The sequence below is a fragment of the Phocoena sinus genome, chromosome 7 (genome assembly GCF_008692025.1).
Source record: "Phocoena sinus isolate mPhoSin1 chromosome 7, mPhoSin1.pri, whole genome shotgun sequence".
In the NCBI taxonomy this organism is placed as follows: Eukaryota; Metazoa; Chordata; class Mammalia; order Artiodactyla; family Phocoenidae; genus Phocoena; species Phocoena sinus.
Genome location: NC_045769.1, coordinates 97,289,932 through 97,310,507, shown reverse-complemented (window position 1 = coordinate 97,310,507; position 20,576 = coordinate 97,289,932).

Below are 20,576 nucleotides of genomic sequence, written 5' to 3'. Positions count from 1 at the left end.
TCTCTTTGTTCATTAAACTATAAAGCATTTTAATCCTACAATTAATTTCAGGTAAATTAAAGACATGACACAGCTGCAGTACTCTTGCAAAAGCATTTGTGCTAATAGCTTACATTTTTTACACTAAATCACGCTGCTGAAAAGTTTAACAGACCTTCATATTTATAACTGCTTTGTAGATTCTTTTTTTTTTTTCTTTTTTTTGCCTACCTCAGTTGTCAAAGCATGAACGAAGCTTGATTTTGGGAAGAATTCCAATTCAGAGTTATTTTTCCATGAGGTACTTAAGACTCCACACAGCAGCTCGTGATTATGTTGGCAGTGGCTTTGCATAACTGTTGGTTTCCTGTAGTATAAATAAGTGAACAGCTAAGAATGCTAATGTTTTGCTTTGACCAAGAAAAAGCTCTCAGTAAATGACAAGGAATTACCCTCATTGGACTACTTAAGTTTTTTTTTTTTCCATCCTTTAAAGGGGTAAGTTAAACCAAAACAATAGAGATAAGTGATCACATAATACATGCTACCACTTTAAGATCAGTCTTCAAGTTAAAAGAAAAATTCAAAATGTTTCATTCCCAAAGTCCTTTCTAGTTGACAAACTGAACTGGAAGAAAGGCCATGAAGATCGCTGGAAAACATCAATGCAAGCAGTGTCCAGCTGTGGCTAAATACAGTGCAAAGAAGTCAGAGTCTGTCCTCTTGAGATTTGGACGGAAAAGCAAGAAAAAGAAGCCTGGGCTAGGAGAGAGGACAGACCAGGAGTTTAGGAAGGAAAGGCTGCAGAGGAGAAAGCTTGGTGAGAAAGGAGTGTGTTGATGGAAATTTGAGGAGCAGCTCCTGAGAGAAAGAGGCTTTGCCTCATGTCAGCTGTCGTTCGTGGTCAAGAGCAGAACAGGAACTCAGTGGGATGAGATGTTATGGGCCTTGCACAGAGCAGTGTGTCTTTTGCTTATTCCACATCCTCCAAAATATGGACCACTAAAGTTTCCCTGACCAGTCGCATCTGTTCTTGCTCTTCCCCTCACACACAACAATCCCACTATATGAAGCAAAAGGCAGGTAAACATCCTCCCAGGGTGCCTTGCAGCTATCACTGCCCTCCTACCTTCTCACCTCCTCCCCTGTCTCCCACCTACCGAAGGCTCAGCCTGCCAGCCACCATCCTTCTCTCCAGGACAGGTGGACTGCACTCCCTTGGTGGATGAGCCATGGCTCACGTGACTGCTATTCTGTAGTTCTGTGGTTTTCACTTGTGTGTTTCACCCACTAGAAAACGAGTTTCTCCAGGGTAGGACCAGGACTTTGATGATTTATATCCTCAGAGCCTAGCCTAGTGCTGGCATGTAGTAGACTCTTGGGAAATGGTCTTCAAAAGAAAGAACAAATTAATCAGTGAGGCTTGTGTGTTCCCCCATTGTAATTGCCCTTGTTTATGTGCTACCTGGTAATGAAATAGTAACATGTATTACATTAAGCAAATCATTTTAAATAATTACTTATTTTTAAATCACTGAGATAACCTGGTGATTAACTAGTGCATATTATAACCTAATGTTATAATGTAAAAAACATTACATTATACATAAAACATTATTTCTTTATATAGCATAGGTTCCCATAGATAAGTTTCACATAAATGATATATAGTCAAATGTCACCTCTATCTACCATTAAAAGAACAAGTTGAACGACCACTGTTCTTTTTGCCAAGATGGTCATTTAAAACTTTTTTTTGTAATGGACATGTCAGTCATCCATAAAGGTAGAGAGAACAGTATAACAAACCCCATGAACTCATCAACCAACGATTTTCAATTCACAGCTAGTTTTGCTTCATCTAATATTCTCACCAAACCCTCTGCCCTCTATTACTATAAAACAGATTCCAGACATCATATCATTTCATCTAAAATATTTAAGTATCTCTAAAAGGACTCTTTTAAAAATATAATATCAATATCACACCTCAAAAGTAACAATAATTCCTAATGTCAAATATTTATTCAGTGTTCAAATTTCTAATTGAAACATAAATGTTAATAATTTATTTGTTTACAGAATCAGGATGCAAATAAGATTCATTCATACATTATGACTGGTTGATGTCTCTTAACTTTCTTTCAATCCATAGCTCCCCTTCATCTTCTCTTTCTTACAATTTATTTGTTGAAGAAACAAGATCACTGATTTACAGAGCTTCCCAATGTGGATTTTGCCAACTGCATTCATGCGGTGTCTTCTACCCTGATCCTCTGTCCTCTGCATTTTCTGTAAATTGCTAAGTACCTCTAGAGGCTTGATCAGATTCAAGTTTCATCTGTTGGCAAGACTGTTTCAAAGATGGTGGTGTGTTCTTTGATCAGGAGGCACACAATAAGTGGTTGTCTTTTTTGCGATGTTAGCAGCCATTCATGCTCAATGCCGAGATTCACACATTCATTAGTGGTTCCAGCATGGTGATATTCCAATACTGCCGTCTCTTCTTCACTTACTAGCTGGCTACCTCTATAAATTTCCCGATATCTACTATGTATTTGATTATTTAGTGGTACAGTTTATATAGGACAGACGACATAAATATTTAGTAATTCCCCTTTAGTGTTCATAATAATGAATTGGTTACCTAGTATCCTCCACTGGTGAGCGATTCATTTTCTTTTTTTTCCCCAATGCCCTTTTGAACTCGTGTATTTCATTATATTTGATGAGTATCAATCTATTGCATTTCATTTCCTTATTTGATACTCAAATTGTTTCACCTTTGACCAGCGGAACCTGGTTAAATTTGGTCTTCAGTCCTTTTAGTTTGACCATGGACAGTAGCCCATGACAGTCGTTTTAAGACAAATTAAAACATCCACAGAATAAAGAGAAGTTTATGCTGATAAGCACCTCTTTTCTCTTGCAGATGGCAGCCTATCTAGCAAAATGCCACACTACCCACTGAACTATGCTTGCTTCAGAGATCCATTGAGGAAAGCTCCAGGAAAAAGACTGGGACTCAGGGGCTAGAGCCATGACCTTTTGTCTTGCAGATTTTTCTCCAAGCACTCAAGAAATAGTAGGGTTTTTATTATTATCATTAACTATTAAGAGGCTTACGTTACTGTTTTCTTGAGACCACAAAGCTCCATTTGACTCAATAATTAGATTTCAAGAGTATATAATTGCAGCAGTCAATTTTGGTTTGTTTGTTTGTTTTTCAGTTGCCACTTATTTTGTTTGGAAAATGAACATTTATTTTAATGTAGATTAGAATTAATTTTCATTTCTGTTTTAGTCATCCATAAAGCCAAGTATGAAATACAGTAACAAAAACACAGTATCTCAATCTCATATAATCTATCTCAAGCAGATGCCATTTATTTAAGTATATTTTCGTTAGCATTGCCATTGGAACATAAGTCTGCCAAGACATAATTTTCCTCAAAATTTCATCATAGTTATTTCAAAACACCAAAGTTAAAAATAACTGCTATTTTTTGTATTCATTTAGACCTCACTGAATCCACATATCCATACTGAATATATGTAAATGCATATATATATAATAACAATCTGAAAAAGAAATATACACACAAAATTGAAGATGTAGAGCAAAAGGTAAATTTAGTTCTGAGTTGTGCTCAATGTAAAATTGGAGCAACAAGGTTTTATTCCCTTCTTGTAAGCTTTTTTTTTTTTAAACATCTTTATTGGAGTATAATTGCTTTTCAGTGGTGTGTTAGCTTCTGCTGTATAACAAAGTGAATCAGCTATACATATACATATATCCCCATATCCCCGCCCTCTTGCATCTCCCTCCCTCCCACCCTCCCTATCCCACCCCTCTAGGTGCTCACAAAGCACCGAGCTGATCTCCCTGTGCTGTGCGGCTGCTTCCCACTAGCTATCTATTTTACATTTGGTAGTGTATATATGTCCATGCCACTCTCTCACTTCGTCCCAGCTTACCCTTCCCCTGACCCGTGTCCTCAAGTCCATTCTCTATGCCTGCATCTTTATTCCTGTTGCAGCAGTGAATTTTGTAATGATTCCTTCTAGAAGTAAAAATAAATATAATGTAGGTAACCCCTAAGTTCCAAATAGCAAACAGGCTTAGTTGAGAGGATCCTGTGGTCTTGATTTCCCTTTGCCTCCTTCCATCTCGCAGTGAGCAGTCTTCCCATCTCAGAGGCATGACCCAGACGTCAGGGGCGCAGCAATGAGACAGTCACAAGAGGACCAGGAAGGCACTAGGCCACCCCGGGTAAATACGCAATATCCATGCCTGGAAAAGTTTATAAACCATGGAGGGAAATATATGTGTTGGCTGACTTACAGTGGGTTACAATTTGACATAACAGAGTGGGTAGATCAATGTGGATGTTTCTTCTAACTAACGTGGGACTAACGAATGTTTGTTCTCTGGTCAGTTAAGCAGAAAGCACAAATATATGATTATTCTGTTTCCTATAGGTCACTAAGCATCTTCACTGTCTCATTCTTACCCCCACTTTCCTCACCATTTTTTCTCACCTGCATTCATTCATTCATTCATTCATTCACGTGATAACTAGTGATTGAACAACTTCTATGTGCCAGGAGCCGGGGATATGCCATGATGAACAGAACAGAAAGCAAGATGTCTGCTTTCTTTCTGTTTGGAGGAAATAGTCAAAATACAAGTAAAAAACTCAACAAGATGGTTCAGATAATGACATGTGCTATGAGAGAGTAAAAGAAAATGAAGTGAGAGAGAGTCACCATGGGACAGCCTAAAATGGCTGATTGGAGAGGGTTGCAGGTAAACTAAAATAGGGATTAGTAACTTTTTCTGTAAATTGCCAGAGAGTGGATATTTTAGGCTTTATGGGCTATATAATAGCAACTACTCAACTCTGCCATTGCAGCATGAAGGCAGCCATAGATAATATGTGAGTGAATGGGTATGGCTGTGTTCCAATAAAACTTTATTTACAAACACAGGTGGATTTGGTCTGTGGGCTGTAGTTTGCTGACCACTGAACTAAAAAATCTGTTTCACTGATGACTTGATGGTCCTCCACAAGAGGTCCAGTTGTCTTTCCTGAATAACAGGCATACCCAAGCCAACCTATTATTTTAACCACCTTGCAGACAAAGTTGGAGGTCTCAAACTCCACAGCCTTACTTGGCTCTAGTCTCACTACCCAAGTGTATAATAACTGAGGATTTAAGACAGTACCCTTAGGAAAAGAAAGGGGATAATTACAGCTTGACTTGAGCTCTTTATTGCAATGATTGAAGTACACCCCTTTAGGAAGCCTAGAGGTTCCACCCAGTGTGTGCCCCTATTCAGCAATACCTTATGCAAAGTCTTCTGGAAATCCTAATAGTTGAGGTCCACTGTCTCATAACCCTCTGCTTTCCACATTATCTCCTTCATTCTCTCTTTTTTTCCCACCACATTTGTCAAACAAGATTTACCCTTATGAAACCACAATGGCTAGTTTTTGTCAGTTCATATTTCTACAGATGTTTTGTGATCTCATTGCTTCTTAACGTCTCTCAGATCTGCCTACCTCTGAGCTTGCGCTGGACAGTCTATAATTTCTCATCCCCTAGATGAGACCCACTCTAAATGGGTCCCTAACTAGGCAACAGCCCCGTTCCGGGAGGTCAGCCAGAGAAAGTCATACATATTGTAAACATGCCGCAAGCTATTCAACAATAACATTCAGCGGAGTTTGCTTTAGTTTGGAGGCCAAGGGGATTCGGTGGAAAAAAAAACCAGTCAACTGATAAAGAAAACTAGGGCCACACTTTTGGCATCTAGAAAAGGAAGAAAAGATATCCTTCCCATCCAGTTCACTGAGGTCACCAGAATAAGAAAAGAGATATTATATGGGGTTGCCTGTACTTTCATTGTGATTTCACTCTTCTTGTTATTAAACCACAGTGACAAATCCAAGTTCAGCAGCACCCTGACCCAGAAGTACAGGTTTACCTGCCTAGTCTTTGTGAATGGAGCTACCACATCTACACAAACTCTGATGGAAATGTGCAAAATTCAGGGCTGAGGGGACACGTACTGCCTAGGGGTTATGCCATCTGTTCATTCTTGCTGACTGTTTCTCATTGTCATCTTTTTTTAAATTTAATTTTTAGTTTATATTGGAGTAGAGTTGACTTGCCACATTGTGTTAGTTTCATGTGTACAGCAAAGTGATTCAGTTATACGTATACATATATCCATTATTTTTCAGATTCTTTTCCCACATAGGTTATTACATAACTCTGTGACACTAACCCAACCCAACAATACCCAGTGGCTCCTGAAATTTGCATCAGATCTCCTTGCTCTTACAAGGTCAGACCCTGGTTCTGACCTTCACTTCTGATCCTATATGACACAGTCGTGGGCAAGGGATCCTCTCACTTTCCAATGCAACCTTGCAGAGCTGGCCAGCCAGGCTAGCCCCATCCAATCTCCTTTGTAGAGATTGGAGGGGTGGGAAAATCAGTTACCAGAAGTTGAAACACAGGGGCACAGGGATGAGTGGAAACGTGAGACCATAAGTGAACCCAATTCTAGAAGGTCACTTCACGGCCAGAGCTGAAGGCTGGTGCCGTTTCAAAGGACATCATTAAAATGGGTTAGAGGTCTGCTCTGGTGTTGGTCTAGGGCAGATAAAACCTGAAGAGACTGGATATCATTACTGGAAAACCAACTACAGGGACGTGGTGGCAGCACGGTGAAAAGGAATCATCACCTGAACTGAATGTAGACAAACCTAGAGGTACTGAAATGGAGCTCCTTCCATTGGCTGGATCCACAGCCAGGAAGAGGTCCTTGTGGATGTAGTACAGCAGGGAACACTTTGGACGTGGTCTTCAGTTGTCCTTGGCCTTCTAGCCAAATGATCAAAAATCTTCCTGTTTCAGCTGCATGAAAATATTTGAAGTCAAAAGGGTTTTGTCCATGCATTTTGGCCAAAGCATCCAACAGAAAGTAGCACCACTTCCCATCCCTGCCTGAGATGAAGCCGGTAAGCAGGTGGTACTCGGAGGAGGGGAGGGAAGGGTAGAGGCAGCCCCTCAACTGCCTCCAGTGCTATCCTAGACCATCGCAGTTTTCTCTTTAAGAAAGAAAGCATTTCCTTCCCAGAGCGGGAGGAATGTGGGGTGGAGAGTCTCTGTCAGGGGAGCGTGTGAAATACATGACTTCACTCTGGAGACAAAGAGCTGTGTTGAGTCATTCGCATTCTGGTCCCATGTCCACCTCGTGGTGTTGCAAGCTGGCTGGTGGGGCTTGAAAGGATAGTCCAGAGTCAAGAAAGCAGTGTTGACCAGTTCACACCAAAACAGAGCCCACAAACGCTTGCCCACACCATTGAGCAACAATGACGAAAGGTGCCCTTACTCCATGATCTAAAATACAATGACTATACCTACCTATTTTGGGGGGACTTGGTAAAAATCAGGTTGTTTATTGTTAGCAGCAAATAGAGGGGTGGTGATGCCTAGAACAAGGCCCAGCTGTGTAAATCAAAAGCATAATTCTCTAATCTGCAGTTAGGCTTGGTCACGTGATAGAGATGAGCCATATTCCAGAAAAGAACTTCATTGTTCATATTAGCCCTGGGTGGCCAGACATCTTTCTCTTCCTATAGGTAACTGGAACACCCTTAGCACAGGTAAGCACCCTCTACATCCAGGACAGCAGGAAGATGCTAGCAGGGTGGGGCTGGGCATAGACCAATGTACTGATGTTTGGGAAACCCTCTCTTTTTGCTCAAAACTCTATGTTTTCACTGAGCCTGTGCTCTAGAGCCCGCGAGCCACAGCTGCTGACCCTGTGAGCCACAACTACTGAAGCCCACACGCCTAGAGCCCATGTTCTGCAACAAGAGAAGCCACTGCAATGAGAAGCCCGTGCACTACAAAGAAGAGTAGCCCCTGCTCACCATAACAGCAACGAAGATCCAACTCAGCCAAAAAATTTTTAAATAAATTAATTAAAAAAAAAACACAACTCTATGTTTTAAGAACAATCTGAAAGTCAGAGTTGAGGGTTCCAGAGTTGATGATTTCTTTAAAATCATCAGCCACAGTATTCTAGAGTACCCTTTAGAAATTACTTTAATCAGCAGAATTTCCAGCAGTAAGAAAGTCATGAATTTAATTTTAAAAATTAGAACTAGAAAGCACTTTAGAGATAACCGAGACCAGATATTAGGTCTATAAAGAGACTGGGGGAAAGAATGGCTAGAGGACTAGTGTCTGACTGCTAGTTACTGAAAGAATGGGAATTATAAAGCAGGTCTCAGGACACCCAGGTTCCATGATATTCTGCTGGCTTCTGCATTTTCTCAGGGAAAAAAAAAAAGCAACCCTGAGCTCTTCCTCACTCACAAAAAAAGAGAGATTGGTACAGCAGAAAGAGCATGGCCTAAAAATTCAACCTATGGAGTCCAAGACCCAACTCTGGCCACCAGGCTGGATGACTTGGTGGGCCAGGTAATATCACCCATCTCCATGGCTGCGGTCAGAAGTCCCTTGGGCAGCTGCTGAGAGCCCTGGATCCTTTCCCTAGCTCCAGATATTACAGGCATGCGACTCTCCCCAAAAGAGCAATAGAACACCCAGGGTGTGCTTGGCTAACAGACTCACTTCGAGTTCTTTTCCTCACTCTGTCCAAATAAAGGCAACCGCTCTCTGCCCATCTTTTGTCAATAGCATTTTTGTGCTTGTCATCCCCAGGGTCACTGGTTGCTTGTTCTTGGACTGCTTTCTGGGAAGCCTTTTACTGCCATGCTGAGCCTCTGCAGTGAGCTTAGAAGAGCCTCAATCACAAACGATGCCTCAGAAAGAACGAGAAGAAAAGCAAGAAGGAAAAAAAAAAAAGAATTGCGATGTTAAGCTGGCCTATCCGGAAATAAATAGTGGCAAAACCAGGCAAATGGAATTATGCCTTCCTTTGCCTCTGATATCTTTCCAGGAAGGCAGAAAAGAATGGGTCAAAAGCTCAAATCTTTGTTGGCTGAGACAAAAGAGTGAGTCTTTGGATTTAAATTCCTCTCCTTCTGCCATAAATTCAACTCAACCAATATCCAGTGAGTGGCTTCTCTAAGCTAAGCTAGGTATTGTGTTGGGGGCAAAGAGAGAGGCAAAAGTGGGGAAGTTCCAACTCTCCCCCGACCTTCGAGGAGATTGTGGCTGGTGAGACTGAAAGGAGATGAGAACATGATAGCAACCTAAAAACCACAGCACCAAGCAGAATATAAATAATTCGTTTAGTCATCAGAACACATGTTCATTCTAAAGACATGTATTTGAGTATCTGTTGTGTGTCAGGGGGAAATGCTCAGCCCTGGGAATTTAAAGAATAAATAAGAATAAATAAGCCAGGATCTCAGCTTTCTAGGAATTCATAGCCCCACTGGGGATATGTGTATGTCTGGTGCCATGAGACAGAGTCACAGGAATTCGGAGCAAGGAGAACTTTCATTATGAGGTGAACACTCCAGGCCCCAAAGAAGAGGTGACACTTAAGGCAGGGCTTGTGCATTTCCTGTCCCAGACTTGGAATCAGCCATGTCTCCAAGAACATCTAAAAACAGAGGTTTAGAGGACAGGTGGCCCAGGTGAATATATAGCATGAACCACAGCACAGAGGTGGGAATGTACGAGGCAGAAACATGAAACAGCTAGTGAGTTAGTTTGGCTGTTACATGGCAGGGTACACAGGTAAGAAGCAGAGTTACAGCTAGGAGCTCAGGTTGGACCAGGCTGGGAAGAATGTGGGAATGCCCAGTTAGTGGATATGATGGATCAGGGAGACTCGTGAAATGGATACATGGAAGCAAGACATGACTAGTTCTGGGATGCAGGAGGATCTAGCAGCAGAAATGCAGCATAATTTTGAAGTATACAGCAATCAGAAGTCGGTGGGTCAGGTTTGCCATAGCAGTTGAGATTAAAAGTAATGGACAACCCTAGTATCAATACATTTCCCACTACAAGAAACCAGGAGTCCTCAGAGATGTGGCTGGCTCCAAGTCTGGGGCAGGAGATTTACAGGATGGTTCTGGAGTACATTATTATGTCAAATAACAAACAAGCTATCAAAGATGACTGGGTTGTATAAAAAGAACTTAGAGCCAAGTTGAAGAAGCCACCACAAGCCAAACACAGAGCAATTTGAGCAGCCAATCAGAATCATAACTGAAGGGTATTGAAATACATCACAGGTATTAAGTCCACAATATCATAATGATATTTAAAAGAAAAACATTAACTGGTCGCTATTTGAAGATACTGGGAAACCAACCAGTAACTAAGGGAAAGAATCATGCATTGATCCTGTCTTTCCTCCATGAAATGTACCACTGGGAACCCACATGTTAAATAAAGGAAAGGTTATCTTCACAGAAGTATTTCTGCTGATAAATGAATAAGGAATGACAGGATTTAGAACATCACCATTTAGCCATTTCTTATGAATGAATGCTCTTCAGCATCAATGATGTGAAAAGAGAGGCAAGTGGAAATTATGTATCTCCCAGGCCGCTATGAGGGAATCTTGTCAAAAATAATTTAACCTGTAGATCTACCAATCAATTCGTAAGAAAATCAAGAGACAGAGGAACATTTCTAACGACATCACAGGGATACAATTAGCAAGATCCAGACCGTAGTAAAAATCTAAAGACAAAAGACTTGGTTTCTTCAACAAATAAATTGCAAGGGAAAGAAAAAAATGGATGCAGAACCTATAGATTAAGAGAAATTTTTAAAAGTTATTGACCAGTCACAAATGTGCACTTTATATAGATTCTGGTAGAAACAAACTGAAAAATAAAACCGTGTATGGTATTTGAGTATATGATAAGGAACTATTGTTAATTTCTTTTTTGAGCTGTAATTAATACATTGCAGCTATGTTTCTTTAACATTCCTTATCTTTTAGGAATGTTTGTGGATAAAATGAGATAATGTGTGAGACTCTTCATTATAATACAGATGGGAAGGATCTAGGTGAGAATACAGAGTTGATTACTGTTGAAACTGTGATGGGTGCATCAGAGGTTATTAGAGTATCTATTTTTGTATGTGTTTTAAATGTTTCATAAGAAAAGGTTAATAGTAAAATCAAACCAATAGTAAAGATGGAGGACTGAATAAGTAACTGGGGAAAGAGAGGCAAAGACAAAGGGCAGAGACATATCTCTGTAGGTCTGCAAGGAAACCCAGCCCAGGCAGAGTGCCTATAGCTGGGGAGGTGCTCAGGTCTTGACAGCTCTTGGTTGTTTCTCTTCTCTTGTCTTGGCCCAGACTCTCCTTTGTTTGGACTTTCCTAGCTCTTTTTGAAAATACTCTCACCTGTGATATTCTGATCAAGGCTCACCTCCTCCTTGTACCTTTTTCTGAGCGCCAACCCCTCCCCAGGCATATCGGGCACTCCTTCCACTGAGCCCTGCCCACACTCACCAAAGTCTCCCACCACCACATCATCTCTCTCTCCCTAGCCCAAAGACTGTGTCAGATGCACCTCTGCACTCTCATGCCTAGCAAAATGCTTGTCACACAATAGACACTGAAATAGTTGAACGAACCATGAGTGGATGACTCAGAACTTCAGGTGATCAGTGCAAGGGCGATGCCATTTGCAGAGGTAAGGAGACATGAGAAGTTCGATTGGAAGGTGGATTTTGTTTCAGATATTCTGAGTCTAAAACTCAAAGAACTTGAACTCAAAAGGAAAGTTGGACGCAGAATACACGTTGGAAGCCCCCTTCACAGAGATGAGAGTACAAGCCATTGGAGAGGATTGACCTGTAAGGCGAGAGGAGCATTCACCGAGAAGGCTGTTGAGGACAGACTTGGGAGCTGAGGATACAACAAAGGAAAAGCATGTTAAAAAGAAAAAAGGAAAAGAAAAGTGTGATCCAAAAGTTTTTAAAAGGAGTTGGGGCATAGAATGGAATTCCAATTGGGTGCTCAGAAGGATGAAGCCCTGTAGGCAGACAGAGCTACGCCAGAAGAGGAAGCACTCAGAGCCCGACAAGGAAGCGATGCTGGCAAAGAGGAATAAGTGAAAATAGGCATCTAGCAAAGAAGAGGAATAAGTGAAAATAGATAGGAGGCTAGAAACCAAACCTGAAGGTCAATGGAGATGGAAGTTCTTAAAAATGAAAGTGTAACTGTGGTTCCCTTTTCATAAAGCTGGTGATAAAGAGATAGAAACTGGTAGTGGCAACATAGAAGGACACTTTTTTTTTACATTGCAAGGAAGAAGAGACTATGATGCAAAACATCCCTGGGGGAGACGTGATGAACTCCTGACTTGCAACCTCTGAATGTTTGTTCTTGTTTTACTCCTGTGTCTGATGAAGACAGCAAAATGTTATTATTACTGGTTCTTAGAGCCATGAGCAAAACTACACAAAAAGAGATGGCATTTATGCAGCAATTACTGTTGCCAGGTTGTTCTAAGTGATTTACTTACATCAGACCATCGAACCCTCCCAACCCAACCCTACAGGCATGGCATTGGTACTATCGTCCCATTTTACAGATGAAGAACCCAAGGCACCAAGAGGTTAGGTAACTTGAGCAGGGTCAGCTTGTGAGAGAGAGACCTGGAACTTGAACCTGATCATCTGGCTTCAGAGACTATTCTTAACCACCACACCCTATGGCCTTTTAGGTGAGGTGAGGCGAGGTAAGTTTTATTATAACCCTTTTATAGAAGAGAAAACCAGTTCAGTGAATACAAGTAACTTGCCAACGCATCAGAGGCAAAGCCAAGATTCAAATTCACATCTTCCTGTGACAAGTCCAGGATTCTTTCCATTACCTACTATTACTTCTTCTTAGGAGAGGAGGCAAGATGCTATCTATGAAAAGTGAGAAAATGTTCCAGGGGAACTGGGCATCTGTAGAGAATTTTTAAAAAGTAAAAGCCTTGAAAGAGCTTTTGTGAATAATCTGATAATGAATCATTCATACATACAATTTCAATGCATATACTATAACCAAAACAGCAAATTCCAACAGAAAGGAAGAAGAACTATCAATGAATACCTGTTGAATAAATGAATGAATGGCTAAAACTGATAGAGACACACTTCCTCTTCTATCCATTGGCCTCCAAAAACATCACCCAAAATAAACTGTATCAATAGAAATGACAGCTAGCATTTATTGAAGCTTATTATGTTCCTAGCACTGCATAATCTCATTTAATTTTCATGACAACACTATCAACTACTCTACTCTTATTATTACATCCCCTTTCTAGAGATGGCATAGACACATTACCTAAGGACACATGGCTAGTAAATTAGGGCCAAAGATTCAGGCGCTATTTTGGAAAGCTCCAGAGTTTGTGTTCTTCATCATTAAAGATATTGGTCAGTGTTTACCCTGTCCACAAGGCCTCTAGGAGACTTGGCCCCAGCCATAGGTATTCATGTCTTAGGGCTCCTGTGGGAGACCATCTAATGCAAGTCTCTAACAGTGGCTGAAGGCCAGGGGGTGGGCATTTACCCCAAGTGTTTTCCACTAGAGGCTGAACCCCTACCTATGATTTGATGTAAAAAGATGAGCTGGAACAATCAGATTTATCTTGCAGAAATTTAGAATTGGGTAAACAAGGCATCGAGCAGTTAGGAAGAGGAAATAAAGTCATATGAGCATGAACAGGATTGGACCAGAAAGCCCTGATAGAACCATGCGTGAGCCAACGGATGTACTAAGAAGAGGAAGTCAATGAGTAAAACTGGTGGAGGGTGCAATGAATGTGCAGAAGACGTGCAGAAAGTAGCAGTGATGCCATAAGGAAAAGACCAAAGAGCTCCTAAAAGAGTCAATAAAAAAATAGATGTGGTACCTTATAGTCTTCCTGCCCTAGTTGCAGTGAGGTCTGATGCTGTACGGTTCATTTCTCTGGTAGCCAGTCTTGAAGATGGCACCCCATGATCCCCACCTCCTGGCATTCACACCTTTATGGAGCCCTCTCCCATGGAGTCGGTGTGTTTAATTACAGAATATGGCAGAAGTAATAGTATATCACTTCTGGGATTAGATTATGAAAGACTATTCTTTTTGTTGAGGTATAGTCGCTTTACAATATTATATTAGTTTCAGGGGCACAACAGTGATTCACAGATTACACTTCACTTAGTTATTATAAAATGTTATCTATATTTCCTGTGCTATACAATACGCCCTTGTAGCTCATTTATTTTATACATAGTAGTTTGTACCTCTGAATCCCCTCTCCCCTTCCCTCTCCCCACTGGTAACCACTAGTTTGTTCCCTATGTCTGTGAATCTGTCTCTTTTTTGTTATATTCACTAGTTTGTTTTATTTTTTAGATGCCACGTATAAGTGATAACATATACAGTATTTGCCTTTCTCTGACTTATTTCACTAAGCATAATACTCTCCATTTCCACGTTGTTACAAATGGAAAAATTTCATTCTGTTTTATGTCTAAGTAGTATTCTGTTGTATATATATATATACACCACATCTTCTTTATCCATTCATCTGTTGGTGCACACTTAGGTTGCTTCCATACCTTGGCAATTGTAAACAGTGCTGCTATGAACACTAGAGTGCATGTATCTTTTCAAATTAGTGTTTTCATTTTAAGATATATTCCCAGGAGTGGAACTGCTGGATCATATGGCAGTTCTATTTTCAGTTTTTTGAGGAACCTCCATACTGTTTTCCACAGCAGCTGCACCAATTTACATTCCCACCAGCAGTGTATGAGGGCTCCCTTTTCTCTACACCCTCTCCAGCATTTGTTATTTGTGTTCTTTTTGGTGATAGCTATTCTGACAGTGTGACATAATAACTCATTATGGTTTTGATTTGCGATTCTCTGATGATTAAGGATGTTGAGTATCTTTTCATGTGCCTTTTGGCCATTTGTATGTCTTCTTTGGAGAAATGTCTATTCAGATCTTCTGCCCACTTTTTAATTAGGTTGTTTTCTTTCATACTGAGTTGTATGAGCTGTTTGTATATTTTGGAGATTAACCTCTTATCAGTCATATCATTTGCAAATATTTTATCCCATTCAGTAGGTTGTCTTTTTGTTTTGTCCATGGTTTCCTTTACTGGGCAAATGCTTTTACGTTTAATTAGATCCCATTTGTTTATTTTTGCTTCTCTTTCTTTTGCTTCAGGAGACAGGTCCAAAAACATATTGCTACAATTTATGTCAAAAATGTTCTGCCTATGTCTTCTTCTAGGAGTTCAGGACATCCCAGTGTTTACGCCTGGCCACCAGTGGGTGCTGCCAGGTCCTGGGTTCATTTCCAACCAACTGGCATGCAGGGCTGGGTTCTGGGGTTCCAGAGCTGGTGTCAGACCCCTGGTGGGTGGGACCGGTTCCTGACCACCTGGCTGCAGGGTCTGAGGTATCCTGAAACTTGTGTTGGCCTGCTGGTGGGTGAGTCCAGGGCCCAGCCAGTCCCAGAGCTGGTGCTGGCCTGCTGGTGGGTGAGCTGAGTCCTGCCACTGCAAGCTGCAGGACTGCAGACTTCCTGGGCCTGGTGTCTACCTATTGATGGGTGAGGCTGCTCCTGAGGCTAGAACAGGCTTACTGGAGGCCAGGGCTGGGGCCAGGTGATTCTGGGGCTGGTGCCTGCGCCTGGTGGGTGGATCTGGGTCCTGGGGTCTCTGGCTACGGGGTCCTGGGGTCTCTGGCTACGGGGCCGTGTAGGTCCCGGGTATAGTGCCTGCACACCAGCGTGTGGGGTCGTGTTCTTGGTCCTCTGGTGGACAATGCCATGTCCAGGGATGGCTGTGGGTTCAGGGGGTCTTAAGACAACTTATCTGCTGGTGGGTGAGGCTGTGTCCCTGCCCAGTTAGTTGTTGGCCTGAGGCGTCCCAGTCGTGGTGCCTATAGGCTGGTGGCAGAGGCAGGGCTGGGTCCTGAGGCTAATAACCTAGAGGGAGGATTCCAGAAGGGTGCTGGCCAATACCAGCATCCACATGGTAGAACAAACTCCCGCAAATGGCTGTCCCCAGTGCCTGTGTCCCCAGGGTGAGCTCCAGCTGCCTGCTGCCTCTTGCCTCTCCAGGAGACTCTCCAACATCAGCAGGTAGGTCTGACCCAGGCTCCTTTCAAATTACTGTTCCTGCTCTGGGTCCCAGAGCATGTGAGATTTTGTGCGCGCCCTTTCAGAGTGGAGTCTCTCTTTTCCACAGTTCTCTGAGTCTCCCGAAAGTAAGCCCCTCTGGCCTTGAATGCCAAACCTTCTGGAGCCTCTTCTTCCCCTCCAGGCTGGGGAGCCTGGTGTGGGGCTCAGACCCCTCACTCCTTGGGGAGAATCACTGCAATTGTAATTATTCTCCCATTTGTGGGTCGCCCACCCAAGCATATGGGCCTTGACTGTATACCCCAACTCTATTCCTCATACACGTCTCATTGTGTTTCCTTCTTTATGTCTTCAGTCGTTGGGTTCCAGTCTTTTTCATCAATAGCTCTTCCCTAAATAGTTGTAGTTTTGGTATGCCCGTGAGAGGAGGTGAGCTCAGGGTCTTTCATCTTGGGAGCTCCCCTCAAGACTATTAGGTTTTAAGACTTGGGATTAGGTTGTAAAGGACTGAGGCTTCTGTCTTGGGCTCTCTCGGATCACCCACTTTGAGGGAGTCCAGCTGCCATGTCACGAGGACACTCAGACAGCCCATGGAGAGGCTTGCCATAGCAGTGAGGAACTGCCAACAACCACACGAGTCAACTTGGAAGCCAATCCCACCTTGAGATGACTGCTAGACCGCAACTTTATAAGAGATCCTGAGCCAGAGCCACCCGGTTAAGCTGCTTTTGAATTTCTGACCCACACAAACTATGATATATAAGTGTTTGTAATTTTAAACTACTGAGTTTTGGAGTAATGTGTTATGTAGCAAGAGATAACGAATACACTTTCTTAGCTCCTAGGAGATCTCTACTCCATGTATTACCCTATAAGCTTCTTTTCAAAAAGCACCCACTTCTTTGAAATAGTTTGAATACGACTTTGTTTCTTCTGGCTGAAAAGACCAGACCTGAACCCAAGCCACTGCACTTGGCCCTTGGAGACAATTCTCCCTGGAGCCCTGACAACTCATCTTAACTCCTAACCCTATTTTCATCTCATCTGTCCTGCTCAAATAACTGCCTGGGTTTGGACTCCATGGGGTTCTAGGCCAGTTGCCCAACATTAACCTATTGACAGGCTGTGCTCTTGACTCCCAAGCCCCACCTAAGCTGAGCAGCTAGGTGGCTCCCCTGGCCGGGCTGGATCTAAGGGTCACCTAGCTTTCCAGTCTTGTTTTTGAGTCTCACAGTACTAACTTCGAATATGTTTCTTCTTTCGACCACTGTCAAAATCTGAACATTGAGGAATACTTATACTTTAGTTCTCCACACTGACTTTCTAAAATTCACTGTCATGTCGGCCATTAAATAAATCTTCATCAGTACCTACAATATGGCAGGCATTATGCTAGTCACTGGGGATACAGAGATGAAATAAGACACAGCCCTTGTCATCAGGGAATTTCAGTCTACTTAGAGAGATGGGTGCATAAATAAATAATAATTTAATGAGATACAAAGGTTTCCATAGACGTAGTAACATTCGAATGGTTCAGAAAAGCTCACTAGGAATTCTCCAATTAAAGAGCATGAGAAGGGGGTTTCAGGCAAAGGGAACAGGGGAGAAAAAGGTTTGCATTTACCAATGAGTACAGGAAACTCTCCTTAGAGTATGCAATGGCTAGTTACTTAGAAAGTAGCCATTTCATATGCATATACTTTGATCAGGTAATTCCAAAAATTTTATTTTACAGATATCTCAGAGCCTAACCAGAAATTTATCTTATGGAGAAATTCAAAATGTACATGAAGACATAGATACACAGATACTGTTACAACTTTTTTTTTTTCAATAGAGAAAAAATGGACACAACCTAAATACCCATTAGTAGTGGACTGGTAGAAATAGATTATGCACATTCCTACAATGGAATACAAGGCACCTGTTAGAATGAGGCAAATCTACAGGTGTAACTATAAAGTATGTGAAAAGTGCAGAGCAGTGTAAATAGTATAGTACCGATTGTGTGCGTGTTCCTGTGCTTGCATTCCTGCTTATTCATTTATTCATTCGACAAATATTTGTTGCGATCCTGCACTATTCTGGAAGCTGGAGATACAGCAGTGAGCAAGACGAAATGTAGGACACAGAACTTGCCCTCTAATGCATTTTATATGCATAGACTTTCTCTGCAATAACAACAAAGAACAGGTAACAGTTGCTGCCTGGGGCAGGGTCATTGCAGGGTTGAGGGTCAAGACTGTAAGTTTCGGGACTTCCCTGGTGGCACAGTGGTTGGGCGTCTGCCTGCCAATGCGGCGGACATGGGTTCGATCCCTGGTCTGGGAGGATCTCACATGCCATGAAGCAACTAAGCCTGTGTGCAGCAATGAAGACCCGATACAGCCAAAAATAAATAAATAAATAAAATTTAAAAAAAAAAAAAAAAAGAGACTGTAAGTTTCACTTTCACTCTGTTTATCTTTTGGTACTAATTAAAGTTTTTACAATGTTCAAGAGCTCTCTTCCATCCCCCACCCAAAATTTTAATTAGAAAAAGACAATAGCCATTTCATATAACTAGGCCACTCTCATGAAATCAGATTCAATGCTGCTTCAAAGCACACTCATTCTACACTCCCTACTCATTCAATTCTTTCTACAGAGATAAACTCAAGCCAAGAAATGATCTTGGAAATATCTTTCAAACTGATGGTTTCTGGTCTGAATTTATTCTAGACAAGAGAAGGGTCAACTGTAATCAAAATGTGTGGTTTGTAAAGAAGAAATTCCTTCCTCAAGTCACAGAGAGAAATAAATGGATTTGGGGGAATAAGCTCTGAGTTGGTTACTAACACACAGTCCCTCGTGTGAAGGAAATAACATAGTTGGACATGATTAGTATCATTCGAGTACATTGCCACAACATAACTTTACAAATGATTCCCAGCAACGAGGCAGAAGGCAGAAAGAATATGCCAAGATTCCAGTAGCAGCCCTGATGGCTGGGTGTTGCAATGGTTCTGGAAAGGGAGGGGGGCATTTGCTGAAATATTAGACATCGTGTTTTCGTTCAGGTCCTATGGGAACACCCAGAGCTCCCTCCTCCAGCTGACTAGCCTGCTAACAATATATTACCCTCATCCAAACCCACATAATTCACTAATAACATTGCAGGTCCAGAGCTCAGTTCAGGCATGTATTTGGATCAGGCGTGATCTGTGATGACAAAGGTTTGAAGCTAAGCGCAAATAGCAAGGATGAATTTATGCCGGCCGGGATGCTCACTGTGGTTATTTATCACAATTACATCATTTGGCATGGGGTGGGAAGCAAGGAGGAGGAATAAGAGGCTCGTGAAAAGTGCCTCCAGATCCCTCGGATTGATTCCAGCCGGCACAGAGGAAAGCACTGTTTGAGTGGCCCCCCTGTCCTTGTCAGGGCTCTCCTGACATCCTACATCATCCCGGCCGGTCCTGTCAGACATCTGTCTTTAAACAGAGGCTGCCATTCAGACCTGGTCAGATGAGAGTCTTGTGATACCTATCCTTGTCTCTCCAGAGCAAAATGAGGTCACTGAGTACCTCGGAGTGTCACCTCTGTGACTGGAGCAACCATCTGACCGAAGATTCCAGAACATGAGCCTCTGTCAGCCAGACTCCACTGAAACTCCCTCTGAGCTAGACTGACTTCAATGTCCCTTTTTGTTCTTTTGCACTGAGTTTTATGGGCAGCGGGTTTCCCTCCCTGCTGGAAATGAGGTGTTGTGGCCTCGCTGGGCTCACAGAAGGCTCACACTTGGCTTTCAGACAATCCTGGCAGCCACTGCCCGCGACTTGGCTCAGAACTGGACCTGCAGACTCTTTAAAGCAATGGAACCAAAACAAGGAGACCTTAGAAGGCAATGGCTAAACATTGCGGGTTCAGTTCATCCAATTTAAAGGATAAGAGAAACATGGCAGTCAGTGTCAACTGCATTACATCTATGTGCAATGTGCAATGACTCCAAAGGTCTGTGGCAGTTCAGACTCTTTCACATCTTCCCCTGGGTTTCCCACAGTGTCTGAAGCACCCACAAGAGCACTGACACTATAAGATGGACATCCTCTCTTACAGAGGAGAGATGGGTAGCCGTTGGCCGCGTCAGCCAACATTTCCAACACAACCAGACTCGGGCTCTGAGATGATGCTGGCAGGGACAGGACGACGTACCCTGTGTCACTCCTCACCATGAGCATGACCGTGGCTGAACAGGATGTGGGAAATATCACTTTCCCTCTTTTACAGATGAGAAGCTAAGAATAAGAGGAGATCAAAGGTTGACTCAAAGTCACAGAGTTAGGACTCACAGAGGCAAGGTTTGGACCTGCTCTCATGACCCCAGAGGAATGCTCTTCCCATTAGCTCCTGTGACACTCGGGTTTATAAAGCCCTTGTGTTTCTAATACACAGAGACACATGCTCGGGAGACGGGGCACAATTATACTCACAAACCCAGGGAC